This window comes from Orycteropus afer, unplaced genomic scaffold (assembly GCF_000298275.1).
Source record: "Orycteropus afer afer isolate SDZICR_OR568_19922 unplaced genomic scaffold, OryAfe1.0 scaffold00254, whole genome shotgun sequence".
In the NCBI taxonomy this organism is placed as follows: domain Eukaryota; kingdom Metazoa; phylum Chordata; class Mammalia; order Tubulidentata; family Orycteropodidae; genus Orycteropus; species Orycteropus afer.
Genome location: NW_006921841.1, coordinates 1,938,483 through 1,963,485, shown reverse-complemented (window position 1 = coordinate 1,963,485; position 25,003 = coordinate 1,938,483). Strand labels below are relative to the sequence as shown.

At 39.6% G+C, this 25,003-nt stretch overlaps 1 protein-coding gene across 1 annotated transcript in view; it reads left to right on the top strand.

Moving 5' to 3' along the window:
* ITPR2 (inositol 1,4,5-trisphosphate receptor type 2) overlaps positions 1 to 25,003 on the top strand; it is a 724,583-nt gene that overhangs the window by 677,654 nt on the left and 21,926 nt on the right. The window lies entirely within an intron of this gene.

Below are 25,003 nucleotides of genomic sequence, written 5' to 3'. Positions count from 1 at the left end.
CCTCTTGTCCATGCACATGTCCTTAAGGAATGTGCCTTAAGCCAGTCTAGTAGCAAAGGGGCAGGCATATGCATTGTCAGGTTTCTTGGCCTATCCCACCCTTAAGAAGATGTCAGAGAGAGAGAGGGCATCCTTTTAATGAGGTAGAAAAGAAATCTAGTCATTATTTTGATTACGTAAGGAGAGAAAAGAACTAACAATTTTCCGATGTTGTTTTCTGAGTCTGGAAGTCAAAATCAATCTTGTTTAGTTCAATCATACTTTTGAGTAGTAACTGTTGGAGTGGGAAGATGCTTGGGCTCAGGAAAGACATTGATTCTTCTAAGATTCACATGCACCCTTTCTGCATTTGTGCCATTTGCCAACCTCATTTCTGCATTATTGTTATGTGCCATAATTATGAAATTATATGTTCCGATTCTATTATTTGTAATTTGTGCTAATTGTGTAATTGGATCTAATTATGCCAATTATGTAACTGCACAATCTTTTTCTAAAACCTATTTTAAAGACAATAGACTTTAACAAGCCACTTTTTTAAATGTTTACATGTCAATGCAGCTCAGCAATGCACATTAAGAACTCAATGTATCCATTCAAGGAGACACCACCTTCACACTCCACATTTTAATTTCTGATATGTGTCTTTGAAGCAAAGATCTTTTTGCTTTCCCAACTCTGAATTTCACTGTCGTTGTGGGTTCTGTCCTCCACATTATTTTAACTTTCTGTTTAGTATTCATACACAAGATATATGAATTACCACATTCCGTGCATAAGTTAATATCTTTTTAATCCTCCTTTTTAGTTTGAGAAATAGACAGAAATGGTAAATACTTTCAGTGTGGCTGAATGCAGAGCCTTCATCTTCAAGCCTCTATTCTGGGGTGCTACATCTCAGTGCAGGAGCTCTGGTAGCATAGTGCCTAAGGCACTTGACTGCTAACCAGAAGGCTGGCGGTTCAAACCCACCAGCCACTCCTTGGAAGGAAGGTTGGGCAATCCTACTTCTGTAGTGATACTGACTCAGAAACCCAAGGAGGGGTCGCTATGAGTCAGGGCCGACTCGGCGGCACATAACAACAACAGCACATCTCAGTGCTGGGTGAAAGGACTTGTGCCAGATAGTGCTGAAATGATTTTCAATGATGGAAGTAGATGGGGAATAAGGATGAGTGCAGATACATAAGACACTTACTCTGGTCTACTGACACATTATAGGCAACCAAGTGAATTAGGGCCTGTGGTGCCCTGATGACTGTCCACAAAGCTAAAGAAGCCAAACATGCTAATTGGTGTTTAAGGAGAAGCTCAGTGTAAAGGAATAATTCTGGGCATTGGCATCTAAAGTTTGACTTCTTAGCATTTCCATTTAAGATTGGTGGCTCAATTGCATGTCACTTTGCTATTGGTAAAATAAGTATAAACAGGGTAACACTCAAAGTATTTAATAGCCTGTATGGCATAACCAGTCAATCAGTCAGAACTCAGTATAGATGAAAGATAAAAATGCAGTGGGATCATGGGAGCCTCCTGTTGTGCCAGACATCAACCCTTTAGTTTCTGGATGGGATGAGTTGGGGGGCAGAAGAATAACCAAAGCAGAGAAGGCTCCAGGGATATGTGTGTATGGGGATATTTGCAGGGGGTGGAAAGGGCAACCAATATGGAAAGCCATTTAGCAACTGCTATGGGAAGATTGCAGTATTTTAACAACTGGTACATCTGATCTGTGCTTACCAGCTAAATATTGGCCCTGGATATAATACCATTTTTCTTGCAGGGTTGCTATGAGGATTAAATAAAATCAAGCATACTAACAATACTCCTACTAATACGACTGCCATTTGATGAGTGCTTACTATGTGCCAGGTGCCCAAGTTCTTTGTGTATATGATCTCTTTTAAAACCTCCTAACCATCTTAGGCAGATCCTATGATTAATATCCCCATTCTACACGAGGAAGAGGGCATCGATGACTCTACTTAGTGATAGAATTCTCACCTTCCATGCAGGAGACCCAGGCTGATTCCCAGCCAGTGCCCCTCATGCACAGCCACCGCCTGTCTGTCAGTGGAGGCTTGCATGTTATGATGATGAGCAGGTTTCAGTGGAGCTTCCAGACTAAGATGGACTAGGAAGAAAGAGCTGTCAATAAACATCTGAAAATCAGCCAGTCAAAACCCATGGATCACAGCAGTCCAATCTGCAATCAACCATGGGAATGGCACAGGACCAGGCAGTGTTTCATTCTGTTATGCATGAGGTCATTATGAGTCTGAGTTGACTCGACAGCAGCTAACGATAATAACACATGAGGAAACTGAGGTTTAGAGAGAATTGGTAACTTGCCCAAAGTTGCACAGCCAGGAAAGAATAGAAAGGGATGCTGGGTACATAATGTGCCAGACACGTGCAAGTGGTCAATAAATGTCCTGCTATTATTCAATTCTGAACAATGTATAAAGCCAGAAGCAGTGTTTCCATCGAGAACAGGCCAGGCAGGCGGCACCCAGTGTTCTCAGTAGCACACCCCATGCTCTACAGAAGAGCAACTATAAAAATGCAGTCCACAAGGCAGGGAGTAGACCTGGTTAGGACACAGGAAGTCAGATGACAACTCTACAATGGCAGGAAGGCCTGAGAGGAATTAAAATAGGAAGCAAAAGTACTCCTTCAGAGCTGGCTGGCAACTGCTAGTTTCCTACAAAGGATAGACTATTACAATAAGAATTATTACTATTGCAGGCACAAAAAAGGCTGTAGGACATTTCTGTTTAATTTAACAAGTACTTCTTGGGGAGTGGTATGCACAAGGGACTGATAGAAAAAAGAAGAAAACATTGTCACAGCCCTCAGAGAACCACAATTTAATGGGAAAGACAGTTATGTTCACCAGCAACTATAGTGCAAATCAAAACAATAGTGAGAAATACAATAGATATACAAATACAGAGCAACCAGAGAAATCTTAAATTATACTGAGGCACCCCTGCTTAAAACCTTTCAGTGGTCCTTGGAATAGAATCCATCCTCTTTCCTATGGCTTCTTATACAGTCTAGTCGTAGTCTACTTCACAAAATTATCTCATCCCATTCTCCTCATCCAGCTACAACTCAGCTACAGTGGCCCTTTTCTTTCTCTTGAAAATGCCACTCTTTTTCCAGTCAGAGCCTTTGCATGGGCCTACCTTCCATGTGCAGTCATCTTCCCCTGGGTCTTTGCATGCCCAGCACCTTTCCTTTCTGAAACCCCCACTCCATTTAACTCTCTACCCTACTATCCTTTATTGTCTTTATAGCACTTCTATTAATTTGATCTTTGTTTTGGTTACCTAGTGCCACTCTGAACAAGAATATACCACAAATGGGATGGCTTTAACAAACAGGAGTTTATTCTCTTACAGCTTGGAGGCTTTAAGTCCGAGTTCAAAGTGCCAGGCTCTCGGGGGTGGGTGAAAGCCCTTCAACCTTGGGCTTCAGCTCTGCCTCCTGCCACTGACGCTAGAGACTTTTCTTCACTCCACTGCTGGCTGCTAAGGCTAACAACCCAAGGTTGATAAGTAATAGGCATAGTCCCGATGTTACCAAACCACATGGCAGGCCATTAATTCAAGTCCATTGAAAGTCCCAAGGTCAGCAGAGCATGGCAGGCTGCTGAACAATGACACAGCTACATGCAGGGTTCAAGGATGTCATAAGCTAGAGACCATTCCAAAAGCTGTTTCTTATATGTGGGAAGCAGACCACATAGCCAAAGCACCTACTCAGCTGCTCACAGTAGATTCTACCATGGAGTTGATTACCAGTCTTATCATGGTGAATACTACATCCAGCTGCCCAGCCACTCAAACAGGCCCAGCCAAGTTGACACACAACCTTAACCATCACAGTCTTACATGTTTTTATACTTACTGACATATTTATTTTCCCCATCACAACATATACTCCACTGGGGCATTTACTGGTCTGTTTTCTTCGCTACTGTATTCCCAGTATGTAAATTCATACACTTACCACCTGTCTGTTTGTCATACTTTGATGGTTTGCATGTTGCTGGGAAGCTGAAAGCTATGCCTTGGGTGCTGGCCTTAAAATAGAGCCACCTCCAACCAAAAAGCAGCTCCCAAGCCCCTGCACCTGCCTACCTCAGACTCCAGGCTTAACATAGAGCCACAACCAACTGAAAAGCAGCCTCTGAGACCCAGGCCTGCCTACTTTGGGCCCTGGCCTTAAAAATAGAGCCACCCTGAAGCAGAAAGCAGCTCTATTTTAAGGCGGGGGCCCGAGATAGGTGGGCGCAGACTCAGGAGCTGCTTTTCACTTGGATGTGGCTCTAGTTTCAGACCAGGGCCCAAGATTGGCAGGGATAGGGCTTGGGGGCTCCTTTTTGGTTGGGGGCAGCTCTGTTATAAGGCTGGGGTCTGAGGTAGGTGGGCACAGAGGGGTTAGGAACAACTAAGGAAGACAAACTTGTCTGTTAGTTTGTTGTCCTGTGGTGGCTTACATGTTGCTGTGAGGCCGGAGGCTGTGACACCAGTGTTGCTAAATGCCAGCAGGGTTACCCATGGTGTACAGGTTTCATTGGAGCTTCTGGGCTAAGACAGACTCAAAAGAAGGAAGAAGCCATTCACTTCTCAAACAATTGGCCAGTGAAAACCTTATGAATAACAGGGAAACACTGTCTGATATATTACTGGAAAACTGTATGAGTAGCCCTGAAACTTTGTCGGATATAATGCTGGATGATGAGCCAATCAGGCCGGAAGGCACTCAAAATTTGACTGGGGAAGAGCTGTCTCTTCAGGGTAGAGACGACCTTAACAATATGGATACAGTAAAGCTTTCAAGACCTCCAATGGCTGGTGTGGCATGACTCAAAATGAGTAGAAACAGATGCAAACATCCATTAATAATTGGAACATGGAATGTACAAAGTATGAATCTCGGAAAATTGGAAGTTGTCAAAAATGAAATGGAAAGCATAAAGATCGCTATCCTAGGCACTTGTAAGCTGAAATGGACTGGTTTTAGCCAGTTTGAATCAGACAACCATATGATCGACTGTGCTGGGAATAACAAATTAAAGAGGAATGGTGTGTCATTCATCGTCACAAAGACTATTTCAAGATCTATCCTGAAGTACAACACTGTCAGTGATAAGATAATATCCATACACCTACAAGGAAGATATGATAGTTGGAATTGTTTGTCAACTTGGCTGGACCACAATTCTGAGTGGTTTAAGCATTGTGATGTGGGTTATTCCCTGATGAGATTGGATGTACAGGTTTTGAGCAGCCAATGTGTTGAAAGGGAGTTTCCCTAGGGGTGTGGGCTGCTTCCAATATATTTATGGACATCCTGGGAAAAGAGACAATCTTCTGTGGATCGGAATCCTGTTGTACAGCCTACAACTGTCTGTGAGCAAAAAATCCACCATTCAGCCTAGTGATCTTGGATTCATCATTCACTGGAGTAAACAGCTGGTATGCTGCCTGTCAACCTTGAGCTTTCAGCTCCTGCAGCTGCATGAGTTGGGAAAAGCCTCCAGCTTGACATTTGATCCAAGAACTTGGGCCTTCCAGCTTCTCTATAAGTGTGTGAGCCATTTTCCTAAGATAAATTTCTCTCTCTCCCTCTCTCTTCCTCTTTCTCTCTCTCTCTGTATGTATGGAGGGCAGGGTGTCATAGGAGTGAGTTGAGGAGAGGTGATCATCTCAATTTGGCTCAGAGTGGCCAAGCACATGGGTCCAATTTGGTTGTCCATGTGCATAGGTCCAGTAAGAAACTGAACACATGGGCCTGGAATTCAGAAGAGAAGTCTAAAATAGACAATCCATTAGAAAATGATAATCTACCAGGAGGATAGGATTTCAATCTCTTTTGTTCACTAAGGTATCACAGTGCTGAGTATGTTCAATATGCTCAATAAGGATTTGTTAAGTGATCATAAAAATTCATAAGTCACTGGAGTATAGTTGAAATCACAGATTTGGATGAAACCATAAGAGGGACTGTATAGAATGACTAAATCATAGAAAGCATGCCCTTCGAATGAAGGGCATAGAGTTGTACTGTTATTTTATAATAATGGTAGTAGTAAAACAGCACTGTCAATAATATTGTGTCGATACTTTGTCCACCACCCAGATTTTAGTTGTTAAAAAGTAGAACCAGAAAGAAGAGAAACAGTTTCCATAGGAAGCTTCTGAAAGAGGATTTTAACTTTTCATCAGCCCTTGAACCTAGAAATGGTTAGGTGATTTTGTAGAGATCTTGTGATCCAAAACTGATTAATGAGTTTTAGCATGGAATTATGCTGTAAACCCAATTGTTTTCTGAAAAATGGTTTGGATTTTATTGAACAGTATGAGGGCCTCTTTTAAATAGTGACCCATCCTAAATCATTTATTTTAAAACTTATAAAGGGATGTTTATATTTCTGATAACCTTAATTAAAAGATTTCTTCTTGCTATTCTGAAGAAAATTCTTGTTTCCCAGTTCTAGTCATTACCGTAAGATCTTGTTCAATTCTCAGATGGTTTTCTGGAATGATAATGTCCACATTGTTAAGACTGATACATTTTACTCAGAAATTCTGGCTTTCTTCCAGAGGATAACAGATGCCATCAAAATGTAAGTTGTGGGAATGAGAACTGTATACCGTAAACCCACATAATGTCTGCCTAATGGTTTTTCACAGATTAGCATAGGCATGCCATATTATGAGTAATTAATTAAAATGGCAATTAAGCTGAAATACTACTGTTGTGTTAGGTAAGGTTATCAGGCAGACTAATTTCCACAGGATTTTGGAGTAGTTTTATCTAAGGGAATTCCTGAAAAATAATTACTGAACTTTACAAAAGTAATTTAGCACTTGTATCTCAAAAATTAGTCATTGAATATCATGCTAGTGGAGTCAGTTGCTTTAATAGGGACTTAGAGATTAAGGAAGGAGCTGTGGTGGCACAGTGGTTAAGCGTTCTGCTGCTAACTGAAAGGTCGGTGGTTCCATGGCTCCATGGGAGAAAGTGGGTGATAATATGTATCTGTAAAGATTACAGCCTTGGAACCCTATAGGGCAGTTTTACCCTATCCCATAAAGTCTCTATGAGTCAGAATCAACTCCAGGGCAGTGGATTTAGAGATCAAGGTGTTTGGAAAAAATAGCATCTAAGAAAAGTTACCTCAGCTCTAAAATTTTATTTCCTTAATTGTAAAAATGAGGCTAATACTCATCTTTATTATGGATTAAATGAAATGACATATAGCCTAGTGCCAAACGGTGTCAGGCACATAATTATTGCTCACTGAATGTTGGATCATTCCACTTCTACTTCCAGTATTTTATGACTAAATTTCAATCCTTACTATTTTATAGATTCAGAGCATTCTTGAGCCTTTTAATGTTCAAAGCACTGATTCTGAGGAGTGTTCATTTATAGATTAGGCAATGTTCAACTTTGATTTGTTCAATTAATTCTTAATACCTATAATTTCCTGACACTGTGCTAACCCCTGGAGAGGAGACAGAGGCAATCAAGCTATATGTGGCCTCTGGTTTCAAAGAGTTTCCTGTGCAGAGCAGAACCTTGAACAAGTTATTGCAATTTTTGTATAGGTAAATAGTGTGTGTTAGCACCAGGAAGAAAAGGTTAGGCAGAGGATACTTTCTGTTTTATAGATGGACTCAAACTCAGATGCACTTGGCTCTGATTTCTTTGTTCAACCAAGTTAGGAAGTCACTTAGATATTTGAATTGATTGAGCCATTGAATCCATTTCAATTTTATAAGTGATTGTAGGACAGACCTTACCACAAAGAGTTATGGTATAAAACCATCAAGAGTTTAGAGAGAGGACACGAAGCACTGGTATTATGAAAGGAAAGTTGCAGGAGCTATCAGAGTCAAAACAAAAATTATATAAGAAGAATTTTTTTTTTCTAGTTTACTTACATCTTTACCTTGGTGGTAGAGTGGGAGTGGGGAACTTAGCCTTTTTTTGGCTATATCATGAGAGCAGCAAAGGAAGTCTATTTCATTATTCAGAGAGTGCATTTTAGGTTTCCTCAAGGGAAGAACTTGTAGCACTTTTCAGTCATGTAATCACCTTTTTCTTTCTTTCTTTTTTTTTGTCTCAATATTTGAAAAGCTCTAGTGTAAAGCACAAGATTTGCTCTACAGATAACATTTTGGCCATCTAAATTTCCTCTGCATTGGTGTTCTGTTTTGATTATTACCTCTTAAGAAATTTTTTGGAGTGTTTATTCTTTGAGATTATTAAAGGATGTTTAAAACATGACTGACATCAAAAACACCAGTTCACCAGAATATGAAATTCAAAAAACACTGAATTCCAGGGTAGTTTATTTACAAAGGTGTCTCGGGGTTGTATAAATGGTAATCTACTCAGCCAGCTGCTAACTGAAAGGTTAGAGGTTCAAGTCCACCCAGAGATGCCAATGAACAAAGGCCTAGAGATCAACTCCCCAAACTATATCAAAAGTCATAGAAAATCCTATACAACACAATTCTGTTCTGATAAACATGAGGTCTCTATGTGCTGGAATTGACTTAATGGCAACTGTATTGGTTTTATTTGTAAAGGTACCTGCAACTTTACGAGGAATTACCAAGGGTTATTTGTTTGTTTGTTTTTTTACTCTCTGAAGCTCCCAATGTGACATCACAGAGTGAGGGCCAGGTTGTGATATCAAGGCCCTCAGCACCAGTTCTGCTAAGTAGACCTGTGACTTTGAGCAAGACACTTGACTCCCATGGATGTCAATTCCTTGTTCATAATAGAGTCTGACTGAATGTTTTCCAAAGTATCCTCTGTCTTTGTTTAAAATTCTGACAACCCTAATTAAAATATGTCTTCAACCCTAATTAAAATATGTCTTTACATAATTTTTTGGTATGTTAATATTTGTTTTATATAACAAACCAGAAGCATCTATGGCAGATGTTATGGAGTCGGTCGTGGAATTTGACCACTGCCGTTTTATTCACGGGTAGGTCATGTGTGGATTCACAGGGAGACCCCTGGCTAGAGTCCGGCTCTGAAATCTTGACATTCTACAGTTCCTGTGACCACACCTCCATGCTGCTGGCCTTTTCAGGAGAACAACACTGATTAGGGACCAGACCATGAATTTTCTTCCAAGAGCTGGAGCCAAACCCTCTGAGAGAAAATTAAACTATGACTCTGGTGGAGGTTGAGAAATTTCCACTGTTTTCAGGCTGCAGCTGTTCTGCAGGTCCTCTGAGAATTCCTGTTTCCAGAGACGAGGGTTTAGTATTTTTCTGATGTACTAAATTCAGTTTTAAAATGTTGTTTTAGAAGACAAAGACATAATGACAATGATATATAATAGGAGAATATTTTATTGGAGTGATAAAGTTTATTCTTACTTGAAAACACCATGTCTCCCTCACTTTGTTTTCTAACATCTAACTCATTTGTGCCCAAGTGACCAAAAAGGAAGTAAGAGTCTGGGGAGTTAGTGGAAGGGGGATTGAGTGTTTGTGAGAGAGACATAGCATTATATAGTGGTTTAGACATAGACTCTGGACCCAGAAGACCTGGCTAGGGTACTTTGGAAACCTTGGACAAGTACACAACCTGTTTCAGTTGCTTCATCTATCAAATGGGTAAATGTCCTGTGGTAGTTAAGTTGTCTGTCAATTTGGCTGGGCCTGATTTTGAGTGGCTAGGCAGCTAGGTGTAGTTATTCCCCATGATGACACTGGTGATCAACTCTATGGTGGAATCTACTGGAGCAACTGAGTAGCTGCCTTAGGGATATGGTCTGCTTCCAGTATGTAAGAAGCAGCTTTGAGGAAGGTCTCAGGCTTTTTGGTACATCTGGATTCCCCTCTTTGGCCGAGGTTTCATCTCAGTGACCTGCCATTTGTCTGCCAATCTTGAGACTATTTCTGCTGTGTTGCTTGATAATTTTGGGACTGTGCCATTTTACTTGTCAACCTTGGGCTTGTCAGCCTCAGCAGTGAGCAGCTACTTGAGTTAAGAAAGGCCTCCATTTCCAGTGGGCCAAGAGCAAGAGACAGAGCTGAAGCTGAAAGTCAAGGGACCTTCACCCAGCCCCTAGAGCTGGCACTTTGAACTGAGATTTCTATCCTCCTAAACTGTAAGAGAATAAACTCATATTTGTTAAAGCCATCCATTTGTGGTATTTTCTGTTAGAATAGCACTAGATAACCAAAACACATCTCTACCTCATAGTGTTGTTATCAGGATTGAACAAGTTAATGTATCCGATATCTGGAAGTGTTATATTGAATTAACTTATTGACTAATTTATTGAATTAACTAATTTATTGAATTAACTATCTTTTTTCTGTCTTTGTTTCCTTGGTCAATATTTCCCAATATCTAGAATAAATTTTGAAACAAAGAGGGTCTCAATAAACATCTGTTGGATGAATAAATCATATAACCAATCTTTGAGCAGCAGTTTTCTGATTCCCTGTTTCTAGGTGAAAGGCAGATTAAGAAAAATCTTTGCTGACATTGGATTTAGGAGGAATGAAAAGAAAACTAAAGTTTTGTGTTTAGGTGACAAGAAGAATACTTTTATTTAGAAGAATTAACTGAAATATCAGAGGTTATCCCCTCTCCCAAAACATTCAGGAAAACAATTATTTTTTTAGCTGCCAACTCATTCCATTTATAACAGTGGGTCATCTAAAGGGCATTTCTTCCCTTATTTCTGGAGACATTTAAATTCAAGTTCAGGAGAGAAGACTGAGAGGAGTTGAAGACTGAATTATGGAAATCATACATAAGATTCATGTTTATCGATTGGTCATTTCAAAGACTGATTTATTTAAAACTCTCAGTGGAACAATTTATTGTTGTTGTTGTTATGTACCATTGAGTCATCTCTGACTCATAGTGACCATATGTACAACAGAAGGAAACACTTCCTGGTCCAGTGCCAGCCTCATGATTCCTACTATACCTGAGCCCATTGCTGCAGCCACCGTGTCAATCCATCTTGTTGAGGACCTTCCCCTCTTTCACTGATCGTCCACTTTACCAAGCATGACATCCTTCTCTAGATAATAGTCCCTTCTGACAAATTGAGCAAAGTAGATGAGACGAAGTCTGGCCATTCTCTCTTCCAAGGAGCATTCCAGCTGCACTTCTTCTAGGACAGATTTATTAGTTCTTTTAGCAGTCCATGGTAATTTCAGCATTCTTTGCCAACACCACAACTCAAAAGCATCAACTCTTCTTCAGGCTTCCTTATTCATTGTCTGGCTTCACATGCATATGAGGCAACTGAAAATACCATGGCTTGGGTTAAGCACACCTTAGTCCTCAAGAAGATATCTTTGGCCTTCAGCACCTGAAACAAGTCTTTTGCAACAGAATTGCCCAATGTAATACGTCTTTTGATATCTTGACTGCTGCTTCCATTAGCTTTGATTGTAGAACCAAGTAATACGAAGTCTTTGACAACTTCAATCTTTTCTCCATTCATCATGATGCTGTTTATTGGTCCAGTTCTGAGGATTTTTGTTTTCTTTATACTGAAGTGTAATCCAAACTGCAGACTGTATTCTTCAGTCTTCCTCAGTAAGTGCTTCAAGTCATCCTCACTTTCAGCAAGCAAAGTTGTGTCATCAATGTATCACAGGTTGTTAATGAGCCTTCCTCCATGCCATCATGTTCTTCATATAGTCCACCTTCTCAGATTATTTGCTCAGTATACAGATTGAATAAATATGGTAAAAGGATACAACCCTGATGCACTGCCTTCCTGATTTTAAACCATTCAGTATCCCCTTGTTCTGTTTGAATGACAACCTTCTGGTCTGTGTACAGTTCCTCATGAGTACAGTTAAGTGTTCTGGAATTCTCATTGTTCTCAATGTTATCCACAATTTGTTATGATCCACATAAGCAAATGCCTTTGCTAGTCAATAAAACACTAGTAAACATCTTTCTGGTATTCTTTGCTTTGAGCCAAGATCCATCTGACATTCAGCTATGAAATCCCTCACTCCGTGTTCCTTCTGAATCCAGCTTGCATGTCTGGAAGTTAGAATATAATGCTGCAACTGTTTTTTTAATGATTTTCAATAAGATTTTAGTTGTGTGTGATATCAATGATATTGTTTGATAATTTCCACATTCTGTGGGCTCACCTTTTTTTGGAATGAGTACAAATATGGATCTTTTCCAGTCAGTTGGCCAGGTTGCTGTCTTTCAAATCTCTTGGCATAGCTGAGTGAGTGCCTCCAGAGGTGCATCTGTTTGTTAAAACATCTCAATGGGTATTCTGTCAATTCCCAGAGCCTTGTTTTTCGCCCAATTCCTTCAGTGCAGCTTCGACTTCTTCCTTCAATATCATTGGTTCTTGATTATATGCCACCTCCTGAAATAGATGATCATCTCCCAATTCTTTTTGGTACAGCGACTCTGAGTATTCTATCCATCTCTTTTTATGTTTCCTGCATCATTCAATATATTGCCCATGTAATCTTTCAGTATTGCAATTTGAGGCTTACATTTTTTCCTCAGTTCTTTCAGCTTGAGAAATGCCAAGTGTGTTCTTCTCTTTTGGTTCTTAACTCCAGGTCTTTGCACATTTCATTTTAATAACTGACTTTGTCTTCTCGAGCTGCTCTTTGAAATCTTCTGTTCCGGTCTTTTATCCTATCAATTCTGCCATTTGCTTTAGCTACTGTCCATACAAAACCAAGTTTCAGAGTCTCTTCTGACATCCATTTTGGTCTTTTCTTCCTTTCCTGTCTTTTTAATGACCTTTTGCTTTCTTCATGGATGATGTTTTTGATGTCATCCCACAAGTCATCTGGTTTTCGGTCATTGGTGTTCAATGCATCAAATCTATTCTTTAGATGGTCTCTAAATTCAGAAGGGATATTATCAAGATCATATTTTGGCTCTCATGGACTTCTTTTAATTGTCTTCAGCTTCAGCTTGAACTTGCATATGAGCAGTTGATGGTCTGTTCCACAGTCAGTTTCTGGCTTTGTTTTGGCTGAAGATATTGAGCTGTAGCATAGTGGCTAAGACAATTGCCTGCTAACCAGACGGCTGGCGGTTCAAACCCACCAGCCACTCCTCAGAAGGAAGGTTGGGCAATCCTACTTCCGTAGTGATACTGCCTCGGAAACCCAAGGAGGGGTCGCTATGAGTCAGGTTTGACTCGACGGCACATAACAACAACAACAACAACATCACCTCTTGCCACAGATGTAGTCAATCTTATTACTGTGTACTTCATCTGGCAAAGTCCACGTGCATACGTGCATAGCTACTGTGTGTGTTGCTGAAAAAAAAGATATTTGCAATGCATAATTTGTTGGTCTTGCAATGTTCTATCATGTGATCTCCAGCATCATTTCTATCACCAAGGCCATATTTTCTAACTACCTGTAATTCTTCTTTGCATCCAACTTCTGCATTCCAGTCACCAGTGATAATTAACACATCTTGCTTGCATGTTCAATCAATTTCAGATTGCATAAGTTGGTAAAAATCTTCAATTTCCTCATCTTTGGCTTTGGTGGTTGGTGCGTAAATTTGAATAATAGTAATATTATCTGGTCTTCCTTGTAGGCATATGGATATTATCCTATCACTGACTGCGTTGTACTTCAGGACAGATCTTGATACATTCTTTGTGATGATGAATGGCACACCATTCCTCTTCAATTGGTCATTCCTGGCATAGTAGATCATATGGTTATCTGGTTCAGAAAGGCCAAAACCAATCCATTTCAGCTCACTAATGCCTATGATATTGATCTTTATGGATCCCATTTCATTTTTGACAACTTCCAATTTATACCTGGTACATTCCCTGTTCTGATTATTAATGGACATTAGCAGCTGTTTCTTCCTATCTTGAGACATGTCACATCAACAAATGGGAGTCTCAAAAGCTTTATTCCATCCACATCATTAAGGCTGGCTCTACTATGAAGAGGCAGCTCTTCTCCAGTCATATTTTGAGTGCCTTCCGACCTGGGGGGCTCATCTTCTGGCACTGTATCACACAGTGTTTCAGGGATATTCATAAAGTTTTCCAGTAACATATCAGACAGTGTTTGACTGCTATTCATAAGATTTCACTGGTCAATTCTTTGAGAAGTGGATGGCCCCTTTCTTCTTCCAAGTCTGTCTTAGTCTGAAAGCTCCACTGAAGCTTGTCCACCATGGATAACCCTGTTAGCATTTGAAACACTGGTGGCATAGCCTCCAGCCTCACAGCAACACTCAAGCCACCACAGTATGACAAACTGACAGACAAGCTTGTCTCCCTTAGTTGTTCCAAACTGGCCTGCTCATTACCAGTCTCCCTCGCCCTGCTCGCTGACCCTGCCTGCCCCCGAGGCATAAACACCCACCTTCCACTGGTCCTGGGGTGGCTTGTAGTTGCCTCCCTCCATGCACACAAACTCCCACCTTCCACCGCTCCTGGGGCTGGCTTACCACAGCCTACTTCCACGAACACAATTTGTATTTATTTATAGTTGAATGAAAATTCCACATGGAGGTAAAAACCGAAGGAAAATGTTAAGAGATTTTTAGCATGGCAAATAAATTTCAGTATGTAGTATTCACGTGGATTTTCTTAGTTTTGGCTGAAGTCAGAAATTGAAGAGCACAGAGGGTCAGTTGGACTAAAACATCTCTTCCCGTAAGCACCTGGCTATGGATAAGCTTTTTCTCCATAGCTGTCCTGTTGTGTGCAGTAACAGTGACATACTCCCCTATACCTTCACATACACTTGTTTTTGTTTTTCCATCACTTAATTGGAAAGGCATTTTAGATGCTAACTGGAAGCTACCAGTACCAATTGCCATAGAGTCTAATTCAACTCATGATGACCCGATGTGTGTCAGGAACTATCTCTCATAAACCAAAAAAAAAAAAAAAAAATCAAACTCACTGCCATCAAGTAAATTTCGATTTATAGCAACCCCTCCTTGGGTTTCTGAAGCAGTATCTCTACAGAAGTAAATTGACCAGTCTTCCTTCAGAGGAGTGGCTGGTGGGTTTGAACTGCCAGCCTTAGGCACTACACTATCAAAGCTCCCTATAGGTATTATTATTTAAAAAAAAAAAATGGCTCTCCCATTGTTGTTGTTATTTGCCGTTGAGTCGGACCTGACTCATAGCGACCCCTTCTTGGGTTTCCGAGGCAGTATCACTACGGAAGTAGATTGCCCCATCTTCCTTCCAAGGAGTGGCTGGTGGGTTAGAACCACCAGCCTTCTGGTTAGCAGTCAAGTGCCTTAGGCACTATGCTACCAAAAAATGGCTGGTTTTGGGGAAGTAGATTGTCAGTCCTTTCTTCCAAGGTGCCTGTGAGCAGACTTGAACTTCCAACCTTTCATTTAGCAGCTGAGCACATTAACTATTTGTACCATCAGGGAGTCTGTACTCAATATACACTCTATCAAAATGCCTCTTCTACACTACCATAAAATAGATATTAATCCAGTATTTCCTAAAACTTTTGCCACTTCAATCCAAATAAACCGCAGCCTTCACCTAGACCACTGTAGTTACATGAAACCGGGCTTCTTCCTTCTTGCCCCTCTAATGATTATTCCTCACAAAGTGATCATTTTTAAATGTAAATCAGTATATGTCACTCCCCTACTCAGAACACTTCACTGGTTTCCTCTATACTTAGACTAAAATCCAGACTTCCAGTCCTATCCTAGAAGTTCTGGCCACTGCTGTCCTCTGCTGCCTCCTCATTGACAGCTCCAGTCACACTGACCTTGCCTTTCCCACTACATGCTTATTTCCACCTGAGGCCTCTAACCTTGCTCTTCTCTCCGCTTGTAACGCTCTGGTTGTTCTCTCATGTCCTTCATGTCTCTGCTCAGTTGTCATCACCTCAGAGGGGCTTTCGGAGGCCACCTGCTCAGGAGGGGTCCCTTCCCTGTACCATATCAGTCTTTATCCTCTTACCTAGTGTTTTTTTTTTTTTTTTTCCTGTCAAACACCACTATCTGATATTATCAAGTTTATTTATTCTTTCATTATATGTCTCCTGCATTGAGGCAATGGCTTTGTTTTGATCACTGGTATATCACCAGGACTTAGAGCAGTGGCTGGCACATAGTAGGTGCTTAGTAATATTTGTCAAATGAATGAATGAACAGATAAATAAGCAGTAAGTAATGATATACCCTGAGTGACTTAAACCAAGAAACTAGATGTAATTGAGTCAATATTAACTGATGCTTAGCTTTCTAATAATGCAGATGATAGCTAGTATGCAAAATAGAATAGCAGTTAAGAGAATAAGTAGTAGACTATCTGAGTTCATGTCCCAGGTTGGCCACTTTTGAGCTGTCTGAGCTTGGGCAATTTTCTTAACTTCTCCATGCCTCAGTGTTCTCATCAGTTAAAAAGCAAAAAAAGAAAAGGATAATAATGTTACCTGCCTTTGCACTTAAAACGAGATTGGAATACTTCCAGTATGAGTCAATACCTGTAACTCTTCAATCTAGAAACAGTCAATCTAGAAACAGTCAAACAGTTTGTTGGAACCTCTAATCAGGGGTCCAACAAATCTAAAACTGACTTCTTGGGATAGAAAACTGGGTTAAGAATGAAGAGACTTGACAGAGCTTGGAAAAGTTACATAACCTCCTCTTGCTTCTTTTTATGAAAACAATAGGATTGATTTGCATCTAGAAGAAGAACCCTTCAAGTTCTGGTATTCTGTGATTTTATAATCAATTCCTCCTCAGACAAACTTGAAAGCTTGAAAGCCAGAGGCTTAAGGAGGTGGTGAATCATATACTAACCTTAAAGAAAAGCAATATGGCCCTTTTCGTTATTAAGTGGTTCTGCTCATTCAAATATTTAACAAATTGTACTACAGTGTCAACTAAATTTACTTTACAGGACATCATCAGTCATGGAAAAGCATGATTCACTTAGTTATGATTAGGTTGCCAGCTCTGGCAAAGAAATGACGATGAAGCTAGAGTCAGATTTAGGTCAGCAACCTACTATCAGCCATCTCTTTTCTATCTCGCTCTTTCTCTAAATTAAGTACTACCTAAGAAGGATTAGTAATTACTTTATAAAAACTAGTGAAAGATAGGAGAATTAGACATAAACAGTGATAGAAACATGGGCAAACACAGATGAATACAATTTCTCTCTCTGGCAGCATGCAAATTATTTGACCTGTTCAAACCTTGATAAAGAATTTGTTCCTACTACTCATTCTTTCGAAGTATATGTCTTAGTGTGACTCCATTGCCAGCCTTCTCTTCATATAACTTTGGTGTTTCATCGTTCCATTTATTTATCTTTCTATCTGCATTATGACTTTTTGAAGATTTTTATATTTGATTGCAAAGCTGCTTCATGAAATCTTATTCTTTCCTGTGTCCTCCATCTTTGCATCTCTCTCTCTCAGTAGTTTGGTGAATGTGAATGGGTTAGAAGCTAAGATTGCATCATCTTTAATAAAGGAGAAAATATAAAGTATGTAGAAGTCCAGTTATAGAGAAATCAGTCAATGAGGTTGGCAAATTGTGTCTGTGGTACAAAGTTCAAAATGTTTGTTTCTTGCAGTATTCTTGAACAAATTTGTTGAGAAGATGGTTAAAATGCTATATAGAAAAATAAGGAGTCATTTTGTTCAGTTTAAATGATGTTGTATTTTTACGTCATGAAATCTTTCAATATTTCCAACAACAATCCTTCCTACACAATTTTACGAAATTGCCTCAAAGGGCCTTCAGAGATAAAAGTATATATCTAAGGTAATAAAACGCATGCAGCCAATTTATATTTAATAAAAGCCACTTCAGTCACACCACAGAATTCAATAGATGAGCAATTACATTGTAGGTATAGAATTTGGGACAGTTGAGGTTTTGAATAATCCTCAAAGCCCACAGTTAACTGCCATTGGTTTTTATCCAATTCAGTTCAAATGGCAATGGGTAATTTTCTGTAGGACCAAGTAGTCAACTTATGCTTTCTTCTATTCAATGTGGGAAAAAAAAAAAAAAAACCTACAATACTGGTTTTATAGAGCCAGGAAAATTATTCTTCCAAATTTTCGGAAATGACCAAATGACTTTATGGTTATTGAAACTACCACTCGAGCATCCTTTCTACAGGTGACTGCTCAACAGGCTGTTGTCATTGTAGTTTCTCCAGGAAGTCTTCAAGCAGAGCACACCCTCTCTAGATTCATCGAGTACTTCCTTTCTGTGATGAATGGAAAGTTGGGCTTTACAAAAGGAGGAATATTCCCTTTAGTCTTTATCATCCTAAAGCAACAGTGGAGAACAACATGGTTTATAATGAAAAATATAAACATAATCTGAAGCTCCTTTCTGTAAAACAGACACCTAATAAGCATAAAACATCAAACTAAAATTAGCTAGAGAATTGTTGACAAAAGCTGTATTAAAGAACTATTTTCATGGGGTGTGAATTTGTAGTTAAAGCTCACATAGCCTTTCATTACTTATTTGCCATTTAGTTGGATTTTCTTTTCCCACCTCCTATTGCTGTAATTAGACATTAAGCTAGCAGAAACTACCTTTTCTCCATCAAATGGGCAACATCTTTAAAGTTTGCAAAGGGAACAAGGAAAGCAGACTGTTGCACAATGTAGGAAAATTAGAATATTTGTTGCATAATCACTGAAAACCTGTCAGTAAGCAGAAGAGGATTGTTAACTGGTAACTAATTTAAAATAGCTTTCTCTTCTGGTGCCTTTTAAAAGAAATTTTATATATTTTTATTTTGTAGTTTAAAATTATTTCTAGTTTTCATGGTAAATTTGGCAATGTGCAAATGGGATACTATACTTCCTAAAAATATTCAAATCAGAAATGATTTCTTTGTAGGCAGCAGTTGTGGGATGAGTATTTTGATGAGAATTTCCCCCATGAAGCACCAACCATTGTGTGTGCACCTTTGCCACCTTCATCATTTGACATCATTTTAATCAGATACAATTGTTTATAAGAAGCATCTTATTTTAACACTCTAAATGGTAGCTATGCCTTTTAATTAAAACATTTTATTCTTTAAAATATTTACTTATTATCTAAAAATATTGTTCTTGTTGTTATTGTTGTGTGCCGTCAAGTTGGACCTGACTCTAAAATATTACCCACCATTTATTTTCCATGGAAAACATCTTTTCTCCTTCTTAGCTTTGAGAATAAATGCACAAATGACTAAATTTAAGCATTTAAAACAGTAAACTTCCCTGTACAATGGTAAGCAAGCATGAATCATTTAATGTTTCTAGGATACCGTGTGGGAGCTCTGATGGTATAGTGCCTAAGGCACTTGACTGCTAACCAGAAGGTTGGTGGTTCAAACCCACCAGACACTCCCCAGAAGGAAGGTTGGGCAATCTACTTCCATAGAGATACCACCTCAGAAACCCAAGGAGAGGTCGTTGTGAGTCGGAGATGACTCAATGGCACATAACAACAAACAACAACAGGATGTCGTGTGTACTTAATGAAAATTCTGATCTATTATTTCTGCATTCCTATGTCATGAGTCTGTGGATAGACTATGTCAAGGAAAAAAATAACCACTTCCAAGAAAAAAAAAGTTTCATGTAATTAAAATTGCAAGAGCCACTTCTTGAATCCTTGCATGTCTGGGGAATGTACATTGTCCTACTCTTTATATTATATTAAAAATATTGTTAGATACTCAGACCTCAGGATTCACTAAGCTTCAAATTAAATTTTCATTCTATGGAATTGTTCATTTTCTTCTCCTTAAGTGCCTCTGTGTTTAGTCATGAAATTTGTGTGATTTGCTTAGATTAGGGCTTCCGCGTTAACCTTTCTAGTAAACCCTGAAGTAAAACGGTGGCTTACTTTTGTATTCAAGCTGATTCAGTATAATACTGATGAGTTTTGTTTCACAATCGATATTCATTGCTCTCATTCCCAAATTACCCACATGACTATAGTCAGATACTGCCTTGCTAAAAATACTTTGTCTTGGATAAAATGGGCTTGTAGTGATATCAGGCTACTTGCTACCAAGAGAGGCTCACTGACCTGCAGGTCACCCAAATGGTTCTCAAGGATAGCCTCCCAGACAGGCTCTCTCTTAGGTGATGAAGTTTCAGAGTCTAGTCCTAAACAATTCCAGCCCAGACACTAGATCTCATCAGGGTGTACGGAGTGAATTGGGGTGAGAACACTCTAACCAGAGTCAAAAGGCAGAGATGTAGATAAATTAGAATGCTTATGCATTGATTTAACAAAATAAATTATAATTTCCGAGCAGAACAGAAATGGCTGGTCAGTATATTTTCTCTTAAGAAGCCAGATTATAATCAGAAGGTTGCTTAATAAGCAGAGGATCAGAGTAAAAGGAAATAGTTGGTTATATATTCCAAATGTTCATAGATCAGACTGAGATAGGCTGATGTAACTTCAATGCTGTGCACAGCTGTAGACTAGATGTTACACTAGAACTTGAATCCTGAGCCTGAGTCCTGGCTTGACCACTTACTAGTTCTGTGAAAGTTCATTAATGTATTTATTAATTATCAGCTGCTTATCAACACTAACCAGGAGCTCTGGTGGCATCGTGCCTAAGGCATTTGACTGCTAACCAGAAGCCTGGCAGTTCAAAGCCACCAGCCACTCCTCAGAAGGAAGGTTGGGCAATCTACTTCCATAGAAATACTGCCTCAGAAACCCAAGGAGGGGTTGCTATGAGTCAGATCCAACTCCACGGCAGTGAGTTCATCTGGTAGCATAGTACCTAAGGCACCTGATTGTTAACCAGAAGGCTGGCGGTTCAAACCCACCAGCCATTCCTTGGAAGGAAGGTTTGGTAATCTACTTCTGTAGTGAAACTGCCTCAGAAACCCAAGGAGGGGTCTCTATGAGTCGGGTCAGACTCAACGGCATATAACAACAACAACAACATGTGTTGTGTATTGTTTCAGTCACTGGAGAGCAGCAGTAAACAAAACAGACAAAAATCACCACTCCCATGAAATTTACATTCTAATAGTAGTCAAGGCAATACACAAAATTAATTAAATAGTATGTTAGATGTTGGTGAGTTCTATAAAGAAAAATAAAGAAAAGGGGGAATAACCAGGGTCATAGAGTAGTTTTAAATAAAATGAAATGATACATATAAATATGACAGCACCTGGCCAATCATTTTTATTCTTCTTATTGTTGTTGTTAGTTGCTTTTGAGTTGATTTTGACCCATTACTACTCTTTCATCCGTGAGGAACAAGGAGGGCCTAGCTAGAGATTCCCAGGAGAGTGCTGGAGACCCAAATCCAGTTCTGCCTACATGGGTGTCCCCATTTGTTCCAAGCTGGCCACCCTTCTCCTGATTTATAGAGTTGCTATTAAATATGCTGATTCCATTGAATGAGTTACAGCTGGATTTTCCTTTGACCTGGAGGACATTTTAGCCTTAAGGTGTCTTTACAACCATTTCATTAACACATGTTGATTTTTCACCTGGGTTCAACTTCCAGCCAAAGCACCTTAAACAAAGCCACCACCCTTCAGTCAGTGGAGGCTTGTGTGTTGCTATGACGCTGAACAGGTTTCAATGGAGCGTCTAATCTAACATGGGCTAGGAAGAAAAGCCTGGCAATCTATTTCCAAGAATCAGCCATTGGGAACCTTATGGATGACAACAGTCTGGTCCCCAGCTGATCTTGGGAATAGTGCAGCCCATTTTATAAAATTGGAATTTGCGATAAAAAGAGAGTTAGTATAAATAAGATTTTCCTAAATTTGCTGCTTAACCTCATAGTACACATCAAAATAATCTCTGCTTCGCTTTATATACAAGGCATGTTACTGAAATGGTGCATATAAATAGATTGCCCATTGAAAATTGAATCATGCTTTCAGTGCTACTTAAAGAAGTATTGTGATTAGTCCTTTAGGAAAGAATTCCTTTAGAATGAATAGTAAGCCATCTATTTGTTTTTGCATATCTGGTTTTCATATAGCCCATTAGCCTAAAGATACCTGTATCTTAGGTTAAAATAATTAGGTTATCTTTCTTCCAGAAGTAGTCCGTAATTGTGCACAGTCTCAATGAATACAAGCTGCACTGTATAATTGTATTGGCTAATTATTCCCTACATTTTTCAGCAAGTTTAAAAAGAATTATAAAGTTAGGGAGAGGGGTAAACAAAGATTACTCTGAGGAAATTATCCTAAGAAGGTTGGGCAATCTACTTCTGTAGTGATACCGCCTCGAAAACCCAAGGAGGGGTTGCTATGAGTTGGATCCAACTCGATGGCAGTGAGTTATATAAATAAACCATGACAAGGGACGTAAATTATAACCAAACTTCTTAAATAATGTTATATGGATATTGCTCTCACTCCAATGGATAACATAATTTCCAACCCAATTCAGAACTTAAATGTGAGGCTAATGGACCATGAGAACCTCAATCTATATGACTCAGACCAGAAGAACCAGATGGTGCCTGGCTACCAATGCCAACCACTCGAAAAGGGATCCAAATTGGAGATCCTGTATAAAGTGGGAGAAGAATGTGGAACAAAACTTAATCATAAAAAGACTACGCTTACTGGTGTGATAGAGACTGGTGAAACCCCTGAGACCATGGCCCCAAACCACTCCTCAGGCTTGGAATTGATCTCATTCCTGGGGCTTAATCCTCAGCCAAACAACAGATAAGGCTACATGCTGAGTGCTTGCACCAAAAAGATGCACTTCTTAGTACAGTCAACCTTGCGTGATCAGAAGGGCTGTGTTTTCACAGGGAGAAATTTAGGGAGGCAGGAATACATAGGCAAGAAAAACACAGGGAAAGGGTAGCCACAAGGAGAAAGTTGGAAATGAGATGTTATACTGTGGGGAATGTAACCAGTATCACAAAACAAAATGTGTATATGAACTTTTGAATATAAAATGAATAGTTTGTAAAATTTCACCCAAATCACAATAAAAAGTTAAAAAAAAAAAAAAAAAAGTGAGGCTACTGGGAACATTCTTTTAAATTCTAAATTAAGACCTCAATTTCAAAAAAATTGTTAAACTTTAGAGTGGAACAACTATACTGTCTTTTAAAATTATCTATCTCTGGTAGCATAGTGGCTAAAGCACTTGACTGCTAACCAGAAGGCTGGCGGTTCAAACCCACCAGCCACTCCTCGGAAGGAAGGTTGGGCAATCCTACTTCCATAGTGATACTGCCTCGGAAACCCAAGGAGGGGTCGCTATGAGTCGGGGCCGACTCGACGGCACATAACAACAACAACATCTGTCATACAAAGATATAATCAAAGCATCCATTAAACTCTTAGTAGTATTAAGAAAAAAAGAATATATTCATATTTACTTAGTGACTTTTATGGGATGAAGAGAGAACCTCTATTGAAAAGCTAAGGATAAATTTGAGTCCAGCAGGACCTTGGAAGTCTTGGCTACTAACACTGGCAAGACCATCAATTTTCCATTCCTGGTGATAAATTTTAAATCCAAATAAATCCTGTTTGTTAGGGCACTAAACCTTGTCAGCTCTGAAGTGAAGTAGGCATGCGTACACTGGCAGCATATTGAAGCCACAATCTAGGCCAAAGTATGCATACACATCTCCTATAATCTAATTTTCAAGCACAGAGTTAGGGCAAAGACAAACATTGCTCTAAGGACAAGCTGCCTTTAATACAATCCATAGCATTTCCATGCACTTTGGGTCCAGGCGAAGCTAAAGGTCATTGTTGCTTCTCCAACTGCAAGCCTGGAAAAGAAGCAACAAGGCCAGAGTGGGATGGGAAGAGACAAACTTGAGGTGTGGCTATGGTCCTGAGTCCCCTCAGGAAAGATAAGTAATGAAGAACAAAGAGGATTAATGGAGTGTTTAGTAAAATATGGATGGGCTTGAAAATAAGCCTCATAGATTTCTTTCAAAGTAACAGACCAAATACATAAATGGGGTCAGCTGCTGACTGTGTGGGCACCACCCCTTAAGAAATCTGACCACAGGTTGCCCTGGGGAGACATGGAGCCAAAACTAGGATTCTTCTTTTCTGGGTGGCTTCCTTCCTTCCCTTAGTATGTTGGTGATGTTCAAAAAGTAGATTTTTGAAAGTCATGGCAACTTGAGCAATTTCCGGTTTTCTAAATGGGCACACATAAGCAAAAGTTGTACTTGGGGATATGGAATAAATAAATTGTTGTTGTTGTTGTTGTTTGCCATCGAGTCGACCCCGACTCATAGCGACTCCTCCTTGGGTTTCCGAGGCAGTATCACTACGGAAGTAGGAATGCCCAACCTTCCTTCCGAGAATAAATGAATAGACTCCTGATTTCCACAAAGTTACTTAGCACAGGGGTTGGGAGAGAATGGAGGCAAAATCTCTGAAACCCCAAAATAGCAATTGACATGGGAAAACTTGAAAACTCATGTCAGGTAACAATTTGTTCTTGTCCCTGAAAGTCTGTTCACTTCAGGATTTTATAATCCCATGAACCCAGTTACAGATCATTCCTCCCACTGTCCTATTTTCTTTGCCCCTAATCATATGGCCTCACATGCTACAATTACATTGCCTTGTGATAACTCTTACCCAAAACATGTCATAAACATCAGCTTTGTTTCCCCAGAAGGGATAGGCATTGTACTCAGTCATCTAAATACATAGTTTTATTAAATTTACACAAAAATCCTAAAAGATAGGCGCTATTATCCCCATTGTCAGAAGAAGACAAGCAAGAGTCTTCTCTGTTCACATACCCAATTAGAGGCTAAGCTGGGATTCAGAAGAGAGCAGGTTGCCTCCAATCCCCTGCGTTTTGAGTGTCAGCCTGCCTAGTGGTTCCTCTCACATCTGAGCATCCTCTCATTGAAAGCTGTCAAGAGTGGCTTCAAAAATTCAAAATGCACCAACAGCAGAAGAGAAGCCAGATGATTGGGACCTTCTAAAAATTAAAT